Source organism: Bemisia tabaci, chromosome 3, assembly GCF_918797505.1.
Source record: "Bemisia tabaci chromosome 3, PGI_BMITA_v3".
NCBI classification, from domain to species: domain Eukaryota; kingdom Metazoa; phylum Arthropoda; class Insecta; order Hemiptera; family Aleyrodidae; genus Bemisia; species Bemisia tabaci.
The window spans coordinates 51689054-51703328 of record NC_092795.1 but is presented as its reverse complement, the minus strand read 5'-3'; the positions used below and the strand labels follow the sequence as shown (position 1 = coordinate 51703328).

General features: G+C 40.3%; 1 protein-coding gene across 2 annotated transcripts in view; it reads right to left on the bottom strand.

Moving 5' to 3' along the window:
- The window catches only part of LOC109036317 (guanine nucleotide exchange factor for Rab-3A), a 56425-nt gene that overhangs the window by 13428 nt on the left and 28722 nt on the right, over positions 1-14275 (bottom strand). The window lies entirely within an intron of this gene.

Here is a 14275-nt window from a genome sequence, read left to right as displayed (position 1 = left end):
AATGGAGGAGGAAGGGGTGTGTGTGGTGTGTTCAAAAATACGGGTCGCTAGCTTTGTGTTGGCCAAACCGGAGGCATTACCGGATTCCTCGGGAAAGTTTAAATGTTATTGGTTGGTAAAATCCAAAATCCCTGGTTCTCGCGGAGCCTCTATTGCAAGCTATAAAGGGGATTACATACACTCCAACATTACACTGGATTTGCATCGCTTGCTGACATTAAAACGGGGAGGGCTTAATCACGCCGCTGGCGTTCCCACGCGTGATCGTGAGCGGAAAACTGGCGACCGGTGACGAGTGCAGTGTCAGTGCCGGTGCAGTGCGCGGTGCACGCATGCATATGCTTCAAACAGAGCGTGCGGTGCGCTCGGCTCGGCCCAGGTCGATGCGATGGCAAACACATCTGCTCTGATGCACTTCTCATCCTCGTCTCCGCTCCGCTCTCCTCTCGCTACCGAGCTAGATTAGACATCCAGCGTTGCCTCGTTGTCACAATAAAGCCTCGCCAGAGTCGAAATGTCGCAGGCAGGGCTGCAATTTTTCATGAGAAAATAAAATCTTGAAATTTTATGCGGAATATTTCATGAAATTTCAGAAAAATATGACAAATATTTTTCGAAATTAAATTCTAGATTAAATGAAAAGCGCCGGGTTTTTGCTTTCTGGTGTTTTTTAGTGCGTGTTGCATACCCAGCCTCTAAAAACATATGTTTGAAATTTATCATATTTTTCAAAACCGTGTGAAATTTTAAGAAATATTTCCTCAAAATGTTCAATATTTCATAATTTTCATTTCACCCGTGCAACCTTGGCTCGTAGGAGATGAGCTAGTTGCAGAATCGTGATTTGATGGTTTAGAGATTAAACTCGCGAGTGAGTCAATGAAATCAGGGACCTTACATGGATTTGGTTCGGATAGGCAACTAAACTAACTTCCTGGCAAAGCGGATCGTATCGTTGGGATTTGAAGGCGCTCAACGCCGAGGTCGTGCTTTAGAAGTTCCTTGCGGATGAAACCTTCGCAGGGTGTTTACTAAAATTAATTTTGGATTTTCCTATTTTTTTTTCGATATTTTGGACGAGATTCTGTGATTTCTTGCGCAAATAAACAGGCACTCGTTTGATTGAAAAACCAACATATTTAATGGAATGAGTCAAATTTTTGAAAAATGCTAAAAGCAGTCAAAATTTCCTTACGTGTTTTCGTAACCTTGTTTGACTGAAAATTTTTACAGCAAATCATAGCGTTCTAAATCGAATTTGCTACCAATAATTGGACCGCGTCAAGCAGAAAGGAACCAAACCACACCAGCTATTGCCGAAAATTGGGCGATTTAATTTTTTACGAGAGAACGTTCGTGCAGATTCTTTTGAGAATTTCGATGAATTTGCTTTGTACTGTCCAGAAAATTCACTAAAATTTGAAAAAACATAAATTGCCCGATTAAATTTAGCAATAGTTGATGTGACTCGGTTCCTTTCTGCTTGACGCGGTCCAATTAAAATTCAGCCGAAATACTGCAGTTGTAGGGAAGCAGGCAGATTAGGGAATATTCAAAACACTGGTCAGTACGAACGCCTGATGGCTTTCCGACCAAGTTGGCACCAGGCTTCCGCTGATTCCCGTGAGCAGTGAGTAAGCTGGGAAACAGAGCGGCAAGAAAACACGGATTTCTTCTAGGAACCACAGCTTGCGGTCATAGCTCGTAGGAAAGCTCTCGCTGCGTACCTGCTTCAAGGGGCCAGGTGAGACCTGGCTCAGTGGCTTGGCGTGCTTTGCGATATATCGATTGATATGCCATTTGGACCGACGGTAAAGGATCGATAAACAGGATGTTCGCAACGAACGCCTTGCTAATCGATCTTTTACCATAGCTTTAGATGGGGAAATATCGATAATCGACCATTCACGCCTCGCCACTGGCCTGGCTGCTCCGTAGGGCGTGGAAAATGATAATGTTTTCCACCTGCAGCTCAGAGCTGGGGAAATCGGACATTATGAAGCGAATACGACCGCGTTCCTGCGCCTCATATGTTTGGCCATTCTTACGCTATGTTTATTCTTCGTGCTAATTATGTTTGCAGTTTCAAAACTTTTGAAAGCGTCTCAAATTAATTATTGAGTAAAGCGCCTCACATTGATGGCTCAAGTGCGAAATCACGTATCTCCATTGCGGAGTTTTAAAAAGTCCGTTCCTATTTGATTTTTTCGAGATGAAACAAGATACCTTCATAGCTTGAAATTTTTGCAGAATATTCTACCAACGAAGAAGAGAAATCAAGCAAGTTTTCGAGAAATTACGTTAACTAGTTGTCCAAGAAAACAATAAAGTATATGTATGACAGGAAGTCAACGACGTCGAAAACAGAGACACTTGGTATCGTACTTTGGCAATGAATCTTTTGCCTTTCTCATATGCTGCGTTTATCCTTCATCCTAATTATTATGTTTGCAGTTTCAAAATTATTGAAACAACAGCGTCGAAAGTTAATTATTGGTAGATTTATACTTCCCGTAGGGAAGTCGAGCTATACGTATAACGTTCAGAAATCATATGAGGCCCCTAAAAATCTTAGAGTCGCCTGAAAATCAGACGGCCCGGCCAGGTGGCTCTTAAAATTTCAGGAAGAAATTTAAAAAAAAACTGTTAGGAAAATATATTATGTAACCAACTAACCAACGTTAAGTGTCCGCTAAATCTCAGCGGTAAATCGACGGGAACAGCAAATGGACCGCGTTAAGGAGAAAGGAACGAAGCCACGTCAACTATTGCCAAACTTAATTGGGTAATTTAATTTTTTACACGAAAACGGTCGTGCAGATTGTTGTGCGGATTTCCGTGAATTTTCTGCATAGTGCGAAGCAAATTCCTTAAAATTTTCAGGGGAATTCGCACAAACTTTCCTTTGTAAAAAATTAAATTGCCCGGTTAAATTTGACAATAGCTGATGAGGCTTGCTTCCTATCTGCTAAACGCGGTCCAAGTGCGAGGTATATGTTTCAGTTCGGCATTGGACGGGAGCGACTCTTGCGGAAAAAAACGCTGAGCTGGTTTTCCAGCGAGACAATCGAGGGAAGTCCCACCCGCGCCGGGCCGTGGCTCTTGGATTAAAAACAAACATCATGGCTCCTAATAATTGTTGCCGTCGTGTTTACGGTTTTTAATGAGTTTATCCGCGCCTCACCGGGCTCAAAGCATGTAAGAAACACACGTAATGGGCCCCGAGCACTTTCTTCTTCGGGCTTTCTCTTTCCGTCGGGCTATTCTCTTTTTTTTCCCATCGGCTACCGGTTCCATTTTTATTCCGCGGGTCCGGTGTTCGCGTCCGTTTCTGTCGTTGCATCCGACCTCGTCGCGGAAGTAGTCTCAAGGGTTGCAAAAAACCAGGTGAGAACGTCCCTCACTTGTCAACTCGACAGTTACACGACCCACAGTGGATCGACTCCATAGAAGAGATCGGACAAAATCTGGAAACTTTAAACACTTATAACTGCGTTTATACAAAACTTCAAGGTTCTAAAAGTGGTTCCATTGGTTTCCTCGTGAAATTTTCTTTCCGAAGCACCCCTTGAAATTTAAAATGTGACGAAATAAGCATCAAAATTTGCAGCTTTACTAAAAAATTTCATGCCCGACCTCTTTAATTGACTCGATCCACTATGCGGCCGTCTTGCGGGTCGATTATTAAAATTGGAAGGCTTGGAGGACAAAGCGCTTAAGTGCAGTTTGGGTGAAAAATGATATGTTAATGATTTTACTTAAAACTAGTCTTAATGCATATATGACTAGTCTTAATGCATAGCTCACGACGTTTTTGGATGAAAATGTATAATGTCTTGGAAGAATTAGGGTTTGCTTGTTTTTTTGTTTTGTCTGTTTGGTCCAACGGAGAATAATATAATTATATAGTTGAGAGTTTTGGTAAAAATGGGGGAGCGTCAATTTCATAAGACAAAATTCACTAAAACTCTCTACACCTCTTTGTTGTAACAGAACTTAATTATCTTTCAAGAAATTCCCACCTTGTTATACCTAAACCGGATAAACCTCTATATTTGCCTCAGCTAAAGGCTTTTAGATTTTTCCTGTGTACGATAAGTATCTTGATTTATTTTGCGAGGAAAGATCTGTAATTTTAAAGGATGCCTGTCATTCTTAATACGTTCAATTTCGTATAATACTGTGCAACACCTCTGTTGTGAAATAGTTGCTTCAGGCGCCGCCGCACGGCGGGCGGGCGGGCGGCCAGCGCGTAACGCGCATTGGCGCCTACAAACCTAAGTGGATACTTCAAGCATTGTGCAATGCGCGAAGTATCCACTTAGGTTTGTAGGCGCCAGTGAGCCTCTCGCGCTGGCAGCAGTGCACGCCGCGCCGTTCCGCTCTGTTAGGCTTTAATAGGTATTTATACTCGCATAGTCAGCGTTTTTTAACTCATGATTTTGTGAAATTACCATATTTTGTCATACTCTGTGAAAAATTCGCTCACAAATTGTAATTTGTAAGCATCAACTAGTCGGTTTGAACTTACTTTCCACCATAAGGATCCATGTTATTTTGAAACTTTAAACACGTATTGCTTGAAATAGCAAAAACTGCTCTTATGCGCCTTGTCCTCCAAGCCCCTCAATTGATAGACACAGCTACACACAAAGAAACCAGAAAGGATATGGAGGGATCCTATTGGTCGAAGCGGGCGGCTGCAATTGACTAAGGTAAGTAACAGACTGACTAATGGTAAACCCACGAGAAACCCCATAGTCATTCCATCATATTCTCCTTTTAGTTTATAAGAACCGTCCATTTTAACAAACAGGATCGCTCAATACTCCCTTTGTCTTCTTTGTCTATAGCTTTGTCTATTCATTTCAATAATCAGCCCGCTGGGGCGATAACTGAGGGGAAATGGCTCTGGCTGACAGGATTCTGCTCAAAGGACCGTTTTTAAAGTGACGCTTTGAAAAGGTGATGTACAAAAAGAAAGAAAATAAGAAGGGATATTACAAACTTTTTTCATAAAGCTCTACTTTCCTTTTGAGTGTCTCGGTTGAGAGGACACGGTGTCTCAGTGTTCTCTGCCCATGTGCACTGAACTCTCCACAACCGAGACACTCGAAAGGAAGGCAAAACTTTACCAAAAAACTTTGTAATAGCTGGAAAAAGTTAAAATTATTGGTAAAACAATGCAAAGCCGTGAAGAAGTTCACTCTTAGAAATATTAAACTTCACTCTTGACATCAAAGCTTTTCGGAGAAATTCCACGCAAGCAAAGGCTTTTCGATTCTCAAATCCTAGGTCCATATAAGAGTATCATCGGAATATATTTGCCAGAGACAACTTGTATGTTCTGAGAACACAAGTTATGAAACGAACGCACTCACGTATCCAAGAAAAGAATGAGCGTAAGAATGGAACCAGTTTTAATGGATTTACGAATAATTTTCGCTGACAATGAGCTTTGTGCAGTGAGCGCACTCCGGTCGCCCTGCGCATTCCTCGCGAATATCTGCCCGGGTCGGAGTTCACAGAGTATTAACTGCGACGCAACAATAACCAGTTGGCCATGGAGAATTCTCAGAGATGATTTTACCAGCGCGGAGCTCGGGCTCACGAGCTTCGCACCGGCAAGCAAGCGTATCTCGATTTGAGCCCTGTTTTACATACAAGTCCATGCTTTCTGGGGCTCACGTGGGAATCGAGATACGCTCTTATGTCAGAGGAGTGACGAAGCGGGCGCTAACCGGCCCGGTCCAGCCAAGTGGTCTCCCAATCAGTGGCGCGGCGTGAATGATCGATTGTCGTTCCCCATTTGAAGCTGTGGAAAAGAATCGATTATTAAGGTGCTCGTTGCAAACGCACTTTTTATCGATCTTTTTCCATAGGTTTAAATGGCGGATCAATCGATATATCGCAAAGCACGCCACGCCACTGTGCAAGGAACGAAAATACAACAAGAGAAAAATCCTGCCGAAACCAAAGATTCAGATGTTTATCAGCCTAGACTGCTCCTAATGTCCAAGCCTACTTCAATTTTCTCAAAACGTCCCCCCCCCCCATTTTTAGAATAAAGCGCGTTTGCTAAAATTAAGCTAGAGCACAACATTACAAAGAATATTTTAACTCAAAACAGTGCATTTGAATAAAGCTCTTATGAGCTCAATTTGAATGGATTTAGTAAATACACATTACATGTTAAATTCTGGAAAATGTGTGTAGTGCATGCTGTACTTTCTTTAATATTATCTTTTTTTTCACTTTTTAGAGGAAGAGACAGTAAATTAGGACGACTGTACCTATGACACTAATGAGCACCATGACAATATCGAGTGTTCCTAGTGTGTTTTGTTCATCTGTATCATCTATGCAACCTTCATCCAGTTCAAAGCCAACGCCGGTCACAGCAATACGTGGACGGTAGTTGTAAGTCCTGTACGCCTGAGTTCCTCCATACTCTTCGTTAACCCCGTGAAAAGCCCTTCATTCCCGTGCGCATCGTAACAGGGCTAACGACGTAGAAATACCTGGGAAAACTGTTAGGATAAAAACTCCTCAGGGTATTGAAATGTTGTATGATTATGCGATAAAGAGGGTGTTATCACGGGGAATAAGTTATGCCAAGCAGCAAAGAAAAGAAGGGGAGCGAGCAAGTAAAAATCCCTCGCTTGGTAGGAAATAGACTAAAAGGTAAATTTTTAAAGACAGGGCGCGAAAATTCATTTCTCATGATTAACTTAATTTCGTTTGCAAGATCATTAATCGACTTTTAAACGGAACGGCGAACAACAATAAATTATCAAAACGGAGACCTGCGGGTAGATTGTTGAATTGTTATCGAATGACTATGATCGATAGATTGCATTGCCAAGATAGGGATGTGTCGATCAAGTTCATTTGATAAAAATTCAACAATCGACCTCCTGGTTGGAGGCACACGATACTACTTAATAAATTAGCTTTAGTTTAAATAATAAACGGCACTTCCCCCTTTTTTAAAGCTTCCGTCCTTTTCTATAGACTGCTGGGTCAAGAAAGGGCGTTTTACATCAAGTTAATTATGAAAAGCCTTTTGAAGTAGATAATTATTCGTGCACGACGGTGTGAATTTTGACCTATATCTTTCCAGATAGAGGTTCACTTATTGGATTTTGCCAATCGACACATAAAAAATATCCTTAGGCTTTACTGTTTCTCAAATTAGGTATCTTCCCTCATTACGAAAAACGTACAGACTTTTTAGTAGTTTCGGACCTCTCCTTATATTTTTCGGTCGATAAAAACATATATAGCAGCGTGAAAGTTATATACCTGTGAAGTGCTGAAGCTGTTGGAAACTTCACGCCGTTTTGGAGAGAAATTAGAAGAGAGGTAAATAGGCAACTACACAGGCGAGAACCTGTAAAATGAGTCCTTCAGGTTGTTTTTCAATTTTTTTTTGCCCCGTACAGCCCTGAATACAGCAGAATAATAATGAAACTGAGGTAACAGGGTGGAAATCGATAGACGACAGAGCGTTGAAATGGTGCGGTCGGTCTTAGGAATGCTGACAATGGGAAACCTCGGATTGAGGGCGCATTAAATACAATAGCACCGCGAGACAGGAACTAAACCTTATACGGGAGCCTTAAAAGCTCGACTCTCAAACCGCAAATTAAACGCAGCGCGTTACTCCAGAACCAAATAGCCATGATTTTGAAATTCTGAGGGATAGAGGGGCTGCTACTTTACAAGGCGAAAGGGCTTAAAGAAGCAAGAAGACGAAACACGATGAACGAAGAAAAAACGTTAGGAAGCCTGAATGTATGCATGACTTTAGTGGAGAGATCAAAAGTAGATACGATGCTACTAGAAAAAAAGTTTCTTGGATCCAGACTCCAGACTTTTCACAAAGACAAGAAACCATACTCTTGATTCAATCAGATTTTTGCTTGAATCAAGAGGAAATCCGCTTAAATTTAGAGAATTGGCTTTCAATTCAAGCAAAAATCCATTTGAATCAAGCATTTTTTCTTGTCAAATTTTTTAAGAGTCTGAGACTCAAGATCCAAGAAACTTTTTATCCAGCGTACAACAAGAAAGCTTACAATACACCGCAACGTGGAACGAAATCTACTAAAATACGACTTGTAAATCCATTGCCCAATATCCAATGTTCAAATGTAGGGATTTAAGATGAAAATAAATTTAAAGATAATTTAACGTCTGAAAAAATGGCTTGAGAAAACTGGTAAGTTGGCTTCATTTCAATATTTTCATTTTCAAGGCGCAACATTTTTTGAATCGTGAAATGTTGCTCACAAATGGTGTGGAGGTTCGGACCGTGACAAAACTATGGGTGCAAATTTTAACTAAATCGACAACTAAGTTCGTGTCTTTTTCAAGTATTCTCGGAGAAAATAAATAGTCCAAAAGCTTTGCGACAAAAGCTCACTGAAGTGCTTGAAATGTATAGATTGCGATCCAACACGAACTGTGCACACGCGACGAGGTATTACGACGGCTTAACTATGAAACCACGAACCTCGATTTACAACAAGGCAGACTTCTCATTATACTCTCTTTTAAAAAGGGAACACAAGTGAACGTAATTCATTGAAAATTATCTTGATTTCTACCATTATCTCATGTCTACATAATAATTTTGTTAACATTTCAAGCACTAAGAATGGTTCGTTTCTATACGAAAAACTGAAAAAAGGAACGAAAATTTTGTAACACCTCAATCGAGAAACGTGGTTTCCGAGCGCAGCCATCTATTCGGCTTTCCTAAGAAAAAAACACCGTATGAGCCTTCATGCGTTGCCAGATTTCTTCAGATAAAAACACGAATTTACCGGAAAAGTTTTGGACATTTATCTTCAAAAATTTTAGACAACTTTGTTCGCAATTTGATCTTAAATATCTGGAAATTTCAAGGGAAAATATTCATAAGTCTCCTCAAAATAAATGTTTTACAGGAGGAAATTTGGCAACATCCGAATGTTTATACGGCGTTTTTTCTAGGCACGGCAGTATTCTGCCGTGTCGAGGAAAAACGCCGTATGAATATTTGAGAGTTGCCAAATTTCCTTCACTAAAATGTTTATTTTAGGGGAAAATTATGAGTATTTTCCCCTGAAATTGTCAGAGACTATGGTTGAAATCGAGAACAAAATATCCGAAAAAATGGAGGAAAAATATTCATAATTTTACCGGGAAAGTCGTGTTTTATCAAAAGAAATTTGGCAACGCCTGAAGGTTCATACGGCGTTCTTCCTTAGCACGGCAGTACTAGATTTACGCTCTACGATGAAAATCCACGCGGAATAGCACGCGCGATCCTTAAGTTGGTGCTTGCTATTAGGATTGCAATCTGGGAATGAAAGCCTCGGTTGGGTTGTTATCGGCTGGTTATTTCTCCGCTTTATTGGTTTTATTATTTCCTTGGTTTTTCTAACGTACTTGGTCGTTCATTGTCAGGACCGATAAAAGCTCAGGTCTCGGTACAGGCACGCTCAAACTTTTACAGCTCGTTTGTTTCACTTTCACTTTCATTTGGAAGTATTTATGCTGAAAAGAACTATGTTACACGCGATCCCTATGCACATAGTTCCTTTTAGCATGAATATGTTCATTTTTTGTGGCCGTGTCCCCTCGTCTCGAGTCGTTAATTGGTGGTCGAGTCGGCCTCGGTTAGTTTGCGGTGGTCACGGCTGTTCTGAGGCTTCACGCGTTGCGTATAATAAACATGTCAAAATCTAATCCACTGCACTGGAAAAAAATCTCCGTGTATTTACCAAGAAAAGGGTAAAATTACCAAGAATTCAGGGTTCTATTTGATCCCAGTTTTTTCTTGGTAAAATTACCATTTATGGAATCGGTAATTTTACCGAGAAATCTCTGTAAAATTATTGACTTTCTCGGTAATTTTACCGATCCTCGGTAAAAGCGCCAATATTTTTTATCGACTGTGGTATAGAATTACCGAGATAAAATGGCAAAGTTACCGGGAATTGATTACCAATAAAAGTGGTTTTCTTACCTGAAAAAACAGTAAAAATACCGGTTTTTAGGTAAACTTACCGGTCTGTCTTGGTAAAATTACCATTAATTGGTGAAAAAAGTGAGATGGTAAAGGTACCAACGGACCTTGGTAAAAACGCCGAGAATTTTTTTTCAGTGTGGTGACTTTTCTTTTCTTTCTTTAGAGTGCAGTGTGCTCGGGTTGCTACATGCACAGTCGAAATTCCCGTGTTCGGTCACTGTGGGTTACTTTATTTTCTGTCATATCGACCGAGTGGACTACATTGATCGAAATCAGCGAACATTGTAATGCAATGTCTGAAGGTAGTAGCACTGAATATATTGGAATTTGGAGTGTAGCCGAGTGCTAGAAATAATGTAAAATTTCTTTAAAAAACTTACATTTTATTAACAAACTTAGACCCAAGCTTTTCGAAGCGAACGCTTCATCGTCAGGGTCACAAAATCAAAATCACAAATAAAATCATATCATAAAACGTAAGTTTCTTAAAGAAATTTTACATTATTTCTAGCACTCGGCTACACTCCAAATTCCAATACATTGATCGATAAAACATTTGGTTAAATCGCGTAAGTTATTCTGATTGTGAGACTTCTACCCTAGTAGCAAGATTCACTTTCGCCTTCCTAACGAACGTATAAGAGATTAATAACGGTTATATAAGCTCCATTTTAACTAAAGCTTATATATTGTGCATATAAGTTTTATATAAAATGCTCAAGAAAATAAATAATCATATTTTCAGAAGATAACGTTTATATAATAGTTATATAATGGCGGAAGGGTTTTTATAAATTTTCTTTATACGCACAAATTAAAACAATTATACAAAAAACGTATAAAGATTATATAACGCTACAACCAATCTGAGGTGATCACGAACATATAACCTTTATATAAAAACAGCATAAACCTTAGCTAACGCATTATACAAAAATCTTGTGCATTAAGAGGTGTGACCTTTATATAAATAACGTTTACAGGTTATATAACGCATTAACAGACCTAAAGCCCTGTGAAACGTAAAACTTTTATATAAAAGCCGTATAAAGGTTATATGAGTTATTACACAAAAAGGGTATCCCGGGATAAGCATGTCAAAATGCCCTTGTGAGTGGATTTTTATTTTAACCATTTTAAGTCATCAAGGGTGTCCTAAAACTTAGGTTTTGGGGGATTTTAGCCCCCCAACCCCCTCCGCCCCCCCTCAGACCCCCAAAAACCGCTTTTTGGGCTATTTTTGACTATGCTAACGTCATTTCCTCATAACTTTCGTAATTTTCGATAGAATTGAACCAAAATTTGTCAGAATCTACATCAATTAGCTTAGTTTTTGTAGAAAAAAATTCATTATCATCGGATAATATTTTAGCCTCCAAAAAAATTCGTAAAATTTTTGAAAAAATCATTTTTTTCCTATTTTCGCGGCTAGGTGGCGTATGGAAACATGTACACAAACAAAAATTGTCTCTTTTCTTAATTTATACATCCAATAAGATACAGTAAAAATTTCGTGTTGATCGGAGTGGTGCGCCATACTTAAAAACGCAATTTTCTAACCTCAAAACGGCCTAAATGCCACCATTAGCCTCCTTTGATGGCTAGGCGTGGAGAAATGTAGAGAGAAATATCCGGTTTTATCGTCTCACCTCTTAAGTGATCCACTTAAGTACCTTGAGTCAAAATTTCGAGTCGATCAGAGTGGTGCGCAACACCCAAGCACGCAATTTTCTAACCTCAAAACGCCGAAATTGCCCATTTCGGCACCCATTATCACTCCGTGTGAAAAAGTAAGAAGAGGTACATCCGATATTATTGTCCTACCTCATAAATTAGACACTTAAGTGCATTTAGTCAAAATTTCGTGTCGATCAGAGTGGTGCGCAACACCTAAGCACGCAATTTTCTAACCTCAAAACGCCGATATTGCCCATTTCGGCACCCATTATCACTCCGTGTGAAAAAAAAAAGAAGAGATACATCCGATATTATAGTCCTACTTCATGAATTAGGCACTTAAGTGCATTTAGTCAAAATTTCGTGTCGATCAGAGTGGTGCGCAACACCCAAAGACATAAAGACGGAGCGCTCGTATCTAAAAGCACGGGGAAAAAGTGAAGCTAGGTTCGGCGCTGCGCGCTTGTGTGAGTGTGTAAATGAGCGCGGGAATCCATGGCGGCAAACGGAAATTTGATTTGAACTTGTCCTCTTGATTTTTCCTTATTTCTTCTTCGAAACGTGTTTTAAATGCTTAAAACGATTATATTAAGAAAGTTCGGTCTGCGTCCTAATATATTACACCTACTTTTGCTCGGTAACAGGCAGTAATCTCAGATAAAGTTAGTTTTTCTTCTGCTTATGGTGGTTCTGCAGGTTCAAACAGGCCGTTACAGTTCTAGATCTACGTTACTCCCAAATGAAATCAGTCGGTCGACGACGGACCGAAACTAACCTAAAGTTAATAAAATATGAGTGTGTACCTGAATTTGGGCAAAAATCAACCTAAAATACTTTGTTTCCGCAATTTTATTTATTAGTTCCCGCCCTACATTTGAATTCAAACTTGTCCCGATTTCGCCGCCAATCCTCTAGCCAATAGTAGAGGTGATTGAAAAGAAGCTCTAGAAGCTTCATTTTTTGCTTTTAGTGCTCCGTCTTTATGTCTTTGGCAACACCTAAGCACGCGATTTTCTAACCTCAAAACGCCGAAATTGCCCATTTCGGCACCCATTATCACTCCGTGTGAAAAAGTAAGAAGAGGTACATCCGATATTATTGTCCTACCTCATAAATTAGACACTTAAGTGCATTTAGTCAAAATTTCGTGTCGATCAGAGTGGTGCGCAACACCTAAGCACGCAATTTTCTAACCTCAAAACGCCGATATTGCCCATTTCGGCACCCATTATCACTCCGTGTGAAAAAGTAAGAAGAGATACATCCGATATTATTGTCCTACCTCATTAATTGGGCACTTAAGTGCATTTATTCAAAATTTCGTGTCGATCAGAGTGGTGCGCAACACCTAAGCACGCGATTTTCTAACCTCAAAACGGCCAAAATGCCTATTTCAGCACCCATTATCACTCCGTGTAAAAAAAAGAGAGGTGGGTACATTCGATTTTATAGTCCTACCTCATGAATTAGACACTTGAGTACCTCGAGTCAAAATTTCGTGTTGATCAGAGTGATAAGCAACTCCCGAACACGCCGCTTTCTAACCTGAAACCTCCCAAAATTCCCATTTTGGCATTCATTATCACTGTATGTCAGCCAAGATCCCGCTTGAAAATTGCATGATGCACATTTCAAAGTTTATTTTGGCACCCTGCCGCGTAGCAGACCCGGTCACTCAGGGAAACCTCTAAACTCCTAGGATATACAATGACGGTAGGGGGGCTCGCTCATACCCCATGAAGAAGCGTTCCCTCGTCCAAACTTCCATAATACGTAGCGGTGCAATGAGTGCTGGCAAATTCAAGTCAATCTGTCACGTAATACTTAGGACAATTAGTCGAATTTAACGATTAAATAGCCGAATTTAACGGATTACAGTAGACGTATTTACCGTAATATAGTCGTATTTTACGTGGTCTAGCATTGGCCTCAGTATACCCTTCAGCTCGCCCTGAGGGATTCCCTTCATGAATCCCCAGCACTCATTGCACCGCTACGTAGTATGGAAGTTTGGACGAGGGAACGCTTCTTCGTGGGGGATGAGCGAGCCTCCCTAGCGTCATATATATCCTAGGAGTTTAGAGGTTTCCCTGAGTGACCGGATGTATCTCTTCTTACTTTTTCACACGGAGTGATAATGGGTGCCGAAATGGGCAATATCGGCGTTTTGAGGTTAGAAAATTGCGTGCTTAGGTGTTGCGCACCACTCTGATCGACACGAAATTTTGACTAAATGCACTTAAGTGTCTAATTTATGAGGTAGGACAATAATATCGGATGTACCTCTTCTTACTTTTTCACACGGAGTGATAATGGGTGCCGAAATGGGCAATTTCGGCGTTTTGAGGTTAGAAAATCGCGTGCTTAGGTGTTGCGCACCACTCTGATCGACACGAAATTTTGACTAAATGCACTTAAGTGCCTAATTCATGAAGTAGGACTATAATATCGGATGTATCCTCTTCTTATTTTTTCACACGGAGTGATAATGGGTGCCGAAATGGGCAATTTCGGCGTTTTGAGGTTAGAAAATTGCGTGCTTAGGTGTTGCGCACCACTCTGATCGACACGAAATTT